Consider the following 6,807-nt stretch of genomic DNA (forward strand, 5'->3'; position numbering starts at 1 on the left):
ATTATCTTTTAAAAAGACCTGCCTCTTCAAGGGAAGAGGGAATTAACGCTAACCCTCCAAGAAATCACTTGCCCCTGGATACCTCCCGGTTAAGTCTGCCCTCTCATGCGAGAGCTTCCCTCATATGCTGTCTGAGACAAATTGCTGAGCGGCGGAAATCAAAGTGACTGTCATCATTCGGGGAATGCTTCCCAGCAGCCCCAGAATGAGCAGATACTTGTAGCCCTGGCCCAGGCATGTGGGAGATGCCAATAGAGGAAGCAGATGCTATTGAGCTGACACTCCTGGATGGAAGGCAGAGGCTGTGCTTAATTAGAGATAACTGCAGAGCCAAGGGTATAATGGAAAAGAGAAGCTGTAATGAGAAGGGGTGGTCGCAGTCACTCCCAGGCTGCTGGAGGTCCCATGGAAACATAAGGAGTCTGCTCTCAGTGCCAGCTTTCACCAGCTAAGGGGGCAGGTGCTCGCAGCTTCTCTGCCGTGGCTGTCCACTCTGTTGGGCAGAGGCAGCATCGGAAGTGGTTCTCAGAGCCAGCCATGGGTCTCTCCGGCAAGCAGCTCCTGGAGAAGGATGGGATCGCGGCTTGGTGGGGCTGTTGAGAGGCAGGGTGGTGGGCAGGATGCTACGTGGCCAGGTCCAGGGCTGAAGGGGCAGATCAGCCTATCTGGGTGTGAACAGGGCCTGCTCTGATCCCAGTGGAGAAAGTCATGTTAGATACTGAGGCTGGTTCTGGACATTTACCCTCCTTAGTCTCTAGCACGAGAAACAGCTGGAGATGTCTACGCATAAAACCTTGAGCTGCCTGGGATGCTCTTAGGTATGAATGGGATTCAAGGACATTAGGTTCAAATAGCACATTCGGTTAGGTCCTTGGAAAATCCAGGCCCGGGTGTGGTGTGTGCACAGGCCCTTCTGGGGCTTAGGGGAGTCATGTCAGATCCCACTCACAAGTGGTGCTGGAACCATTTTTATAGTGCGGGTGCTGAAGGCAGGAACCCTGTTCTTGGGTTGTTATTACTACTTCAAGCCAGGGGGTGCAGCAGCACCCCCAGCACTCCTAGTTCAGCACCTATGCCACACACCCACTAAATGGGGAGGGTTCAGCCACATGCTCCAGCTCTTTCACCGCCTGCCTCATTTTTCCTCTTAAAGACATACGTTCCAGTGTGTCTGTAGCATCTGAGGCATAGCATAGGGCTGTAGCACCAGGCTCCCATTCAAAGAGCACATAGGTTCTGGTAAAAGAACGAGGAGTACTTGTGGCACCCTAGAGACTAACAAATGTATTTGGGCATAAGCTTTCGTGGGCTAAACCCACTTCATTGGATGCACGCGGTGGAAAATACAGTAGGAATATATATATATATATATATATATATACACACAAACTGAGAACATGAAAAAATGGATGTTGACATACCAACTCTGTCACTAATCAATTAAGGTGGGCTATTATCAACAGGAGAAAAAAAACTTTTATAGTGATAATCAGGATGGCCCATTTCAAACAGTTGACAAGAAGATGTGAGTAACAGTAGGGGGAAAATTAGCATGGGGAAATAGTTTTTACTTTGTGTAATGACCCATCCACTCCCAGTCTTTATTCAAGCCTAATTTAATGGTGTCCAGTTTGCAAATTAATTCCAGTTCTGTAGTTAATATCTGGTCACCCGGCCCTAGGAACTTGCTTTCATCAGAATGGGAGAAATGACCTAGGGCTCCATGCAAACAGCCACGAGGCCAGCCCCTTTCATGCAAGGAGGCTGAGCGTATGTGCATGTCCCCATAAGGTGCTGATTGGTGAGAATCAAAGTGAGCGTCAATTCGCCCACCACACACACATTTTCCCACTGGAGAACAGTCCCCTCGCTTCGCTGCTAGAACACACATGCATGCTGCTGAAAAATGATAATAAATGGCCTCCTAAAAGCACCTTTCATCCACTGATCTTGGCATACTTCACTGACACTATCTAGCCAAGCCTCACATCTCCTGTGAGGTAGATGAGTATTCTTATCCCCATTTTGCAGATGTGGAAACTGAGGCACCAAGTGATGACAGGACTTGCCCACAGTTGTGCTGAAAGTCAATGGCAGAGCTCAGGAACCCTGACTCCCAGCGTGTGATTCTCAGATGCTCCCTTGCTGAGGTGGGGGCAAAGAGTACTCCATGTCCCAGGGCTGTTCTGGGTCGTGTCCAGCCCCTTCAGGGCTCCTATAATTTATACTTTTCTTCCAGAGGGCCCCTGACATGGCCCCTAGGCCAGGGGCTGGGAGCAGGGCTAGCAGATAGCCCGCATGCTAGTTATCCCTGGATGGGGAGCCCCCCTATATAGGGGATATTTTAAAGAGGCTAGAGCAGCTTCATGGGACTTTGGTGTCACTGAGAATCAGGCCATCAGTCTCTTGCGCTAAGCACCAAACGCAGCACTGCCTAGAGTCTTCCCTATGGATCACCTAGGCGCAGTGTGGAGGTGCAGGGGCCATGCTGTCTACTGCCCATTTGTTAGCTGCCTTCAGACAGGAGGCCATTTGTCTTAGGCCAGCATGGGAATACCAGTCTGCTGTGCCAGCAGCACTTCCAGTGCGGGCACAGCTCTTCTGGCAAAGCTGTGCTCTGACCCAGGAGAGTGCCGCACAAGTAAAAACAAGCTGTTCTGGTAGCCACTGCAGCAAGCACAGCTACGCCCTCAGAGATCACACCTCCTCACGCCCTGGACAGACGTAGCTGTGCCAGTCGAAGTCTGTAGCGTCGACCTGGCCTGACTGCACAGACAGCAATAGAGCGAGGCCGTGAGTGCTGCGTTCACTCCCGGCTTGGAGGCTGCACAGGCCCTCTCCTTGGTTTTCTCTGTTTTCCTGTAGTTCTGGAACTGAGGAGTAGGGCAGCGTCCAGGAAGCCTGAGGGGGCTGGGCTGCGGTGACGGCCTCACTCCGGAGGAGGAGCACACAGGGAAGGGGGGCTCTTGGAGCATTTTTTTTATGTTGAAATGTGCAATCTTCAATGCTTTTAGCGCTGGTATTGCCCTTTCAAGTGCAATTGGGAAGGATGCTCACCTACTGTGTGCTCTAAGCATAAGCCTCCGTCTCCTTGGAAACAGAGCTGCAGTAACTGGCGGGGGGGGGGGGCTATTATTTCCCTTTAGAAGACATGTGAAGATGAGTTCTGGGTCCCTCCACATTCATCTTCCCCCTTGATATCCCTCAGCTGGCAGACAGAGACCAGGAAGTGCTCCCAGTCCCTCCCGTTCCCCAGTCTTGATGTGCGAGGCAATGAATGGCACCAGCAGTGAAAATGACTTTTCTTACATGGTGGATCATCAGGGTGAGGGGTTACTAGAAACTAGAAATGGGCCCAAACCAAAGATCTGGATGTAAACAAACACCCCCTGACCATAGGGACACTCCATTCAGAATCCAAGTCCAAACGTCTCAGACACCCTGCAATATGCTAGTAGTCCCTTTCATGAGCACTGAATCTGGGACAGGATTTAGGCAGACCCAGAGTGATGACCTTAGGCAAGACACAGAGTTGAGAGGTGAAGCCAGAGGATCAGAGGACTTTTCCTAGGGAAAGCATGCAGGGAGAAAAGAAGGGAGCTGAGAACAGAGGCCAGGAAATGTGGGAGAGGCTAGAAGAGAAGCCGCTAATGGACAAGGTAAAGGGGTAGCCAGTAAGACAGGAGGAGAATCTGAAGAGCAAGCTGTGGAAGAGGGCATGGAGGAGGAGGGAGGGACTGAATGTCCCAAAGGCAGTGGGAAGATGGAGGAGAATGTGGCTGGAAGATAGTCCCCTATCATCTGATGGGCTGGGGCACGGCGTACCCTCCTTGGATGCCACTGGGGTGGCATGAAACCAGTGAATCATGCTCAAGACTGTGAAGTCAAAATGTCAGTCTCTGTTCTGTTCCTCCTGGAATAATAAAGGCTGATGAAATGCAGTAATGTTTATATTAAGATAGTGTGGGGGGATTTGTCACATGGGCATCCTGACACCGCCCCAGCTATCACGTTAGTAGTACCATTAACATTCATGAAGGCTTTTCCTCTTGATGCAAAGGACTCAGCCTGCCAAAAGATAAACCTGTGAGGGCACCCTTTAAAATGTCTGAGAAGGACATCTAATAAAGGACGCGACATTTCTCTATCCCAGGCAGATCTACCTTTGATCTCCGTTTCCTCGTTCAACAGTCCTGACAACTAATTTCCCTTGATAAAAGCTAAATGAGGGGGCAGGTGGACTAGTGTCTGAAATGAGCAGTGGCTTTCTCAACATAGGATGTGCGGGAGACAACAGGGTTGAAAGGGTTTCTCAGAGACACAGCATGATCTTCCGACCTGTACCCTGCAATCTCCTTCCAGAAAACTGCCCCCTCCAGCTCTGCCTCCTCCTGTCGCCACCACCATGTTCTGAGGAGATGGGGTGGGAAGACCCTCCTGCACTGATGCAAGGAAAGAGGCTTTGAATGTACCCAATATGGCCTTGTCCACATTACAACCTTTAGCCGAGTCGGTAACTACTTAGTAGCAAGACTGGCGCTAAATGTGGTTGTGTCTGCACACCACATAGCTAATAAATACCTTGTTAGGAACTGTGCCACCTAACCATGACCCCTGTTTGGCAAATCATCAACTTTCAAAGAGGGCTTGAGTCCATCCCTGTTCAGCAACGCACTGGAGCATTATTTTGCTTAATTTGAAGCTAGGACTAGTCAGAAAGTTTTTGTTGAAACAGTTTTCCATTGGAAAATGCTGTTTTTGTCTAAGCCAGTTTCTTTCCTGAAATCATATCTATTCTGATGAAATTTCCCACAAAAGTTAAAAAGTTGAAACAAAATTTTTATTTTGAAATGAAATAGTTCAGAAACAAAATGTTCAGAATAGATTTTTTTTTAATTTGTTTTGTGGGAAGTTTTGACAATGTTTGGATTTGTTCTGATTTGGACCAAAAACAAATTCCAAAACGTCCTGTGAAATGGAAATTCTAGGTTTCAACCAACTCTGTTTGAAGCATGTGATGTCAGTGGGCCCAAAGTTGTGCTTAACGTTAAGCCCATGCTTAAGCACTTTGCTGAGTTGAGGTCTGGGCCTAGGCTGGCAAATGGTAGTTGCCTTGAAGCAGATCATAGCTTGGGTTTTTTGCAGGGTGGATGGCATCTATCTATCTTAGAGTTTGACAGTGAAGCCCGTCACAGTAGTATCTGAACGCCTTCCACATAAAAGGTATAGGAGCAGTGAAGCCTCTAGTGGACTTCCTAGAGTCTGTGACATTCCTTCCTCCTCAGGGTCAAACCTCTGGGGTGGGCTTGTTAGGGAGGTGGGAGTTTGGTGATAAAAGGGGGGTTTAAACTGTGAGTGTCACTTATGGTGGAAAGGCTTTTTCAAAGAGAACTCCCAGGCCTATGCACTCGGCTGTGTCAGCTCTTCTTCCTCACAGTGGTCTGTGCAGTGGAATGTCTCAGCACCCATTTTCCCATACCTGCTTGGAAGCATCACTCTTGTGTGCGTGTCCTCCGAGCACTCTGTCCCCTGCTGAGGCATTGCGGGCCAGCAGCTTAGCTTCTCCCAGAATGCACTGATACAAATACAGTGAGGCAGGGATGAATCTACACACACCATTGCGACGTGGCTGTGGTGTGAGGAAAAACCGGGGCACAGGCACAGCTCAGCTGTTTGTTGTAACCGAGTCAGAAGAGACTATCACAACCGAAAAGTACTCGTAAGCTGAACCAGAGCCTTCATTCCAGTCCCTCCAGTGTGTGCGGCTCTGTTAATGACCGGTGTAATTCCACCACGGTAAACCAATGCAGTCACAATTTACACCAGTGCCACATGTCTACACGAAGGACAGCAAAGCCCAGCTACACTGTGTAGCTATGCCAGTAGCACAGACAAGGCTGGAGGGACCTGACTCCATCGAGTTTTCTCTGACAGACTCTGATGCCCCCTCCCTCATCGTGTTACTCTTTGTTTTGTTTTTTTAAAGAACACCAGGAAAAATTCAGCTGAGCCAGGCCATCTCTGCCTGCAGCACGTTTCAGACATTTCAATTACAGAGCCTTCCTCAGAAGGAAGGCCAGAAACCTGAGCTTCTGAGATGCTGCTGGCAAGGAGGACAAAGATCAGTAGTGCTGCTGTGCATGAACGCTGTCCTCAGCCCTCATCTATCATTTTCAAACTATCTGTAGATAACATCCTCCTGTCAATAAGTGTTAACTGAACAGGATTACTGTAGCACAGCATTGATCAGGAAATGGCTTGTAGCCATTTTTAATGAGCATGTTGTCTACCCAGTGATGAGTTATAGCATTTGGTTTATCCAGAGACAAGTCACCTCAAGTTGTTCATAGGGAGATGGGTCGTCACGGCATCAGTGATTTATACAGATAATGAGTTATTACAGAAGTTGCGGGTTATAAGGAGTTGGATCATTATACCCTCTGGTTTATAAGGGTATGGGTTATTAATTATAGTGTGTGGTTTGTATGGCATACAGCTTGTTATAATCACCGGGGATTTATAATGACATGGGCAGAAATCCTCATCGCACTGAAGTCAGTGGAAGATTTGTCATTGATCTAAATGGGATCCAGATTTCACTCATAGTTTATTATTGTGTAATGCCCCTAGATGGGTCACCTATGGACACTGAACCTGGGACCTCAAAGCATGAGCCACCTTTGCTTGACCTGAAGGACCACGTCCACTCATAAACTACTATATACTCTAGTGACCAGAGGGGGAGACAGAGTGCCTGCCCCGTGCATGAGGTACATTTGTAGAAGAATTATTATAGGCTATGTCTAT

This window comes from Chelonoidis abingdonii, chromosome 13, assembly GCF_003597395.2.
Source record: "Chelonoidis abingdonii isolate Lonesome George chromosome 13, CheloAbing_2.0, whole genome shotgun sequence".
Lineage (NCBI taxonomy): Eukaryota > Metazoa > Chordata > Testudines > Testudinidae > Chelonoidis > Chelonoidis abingdonii.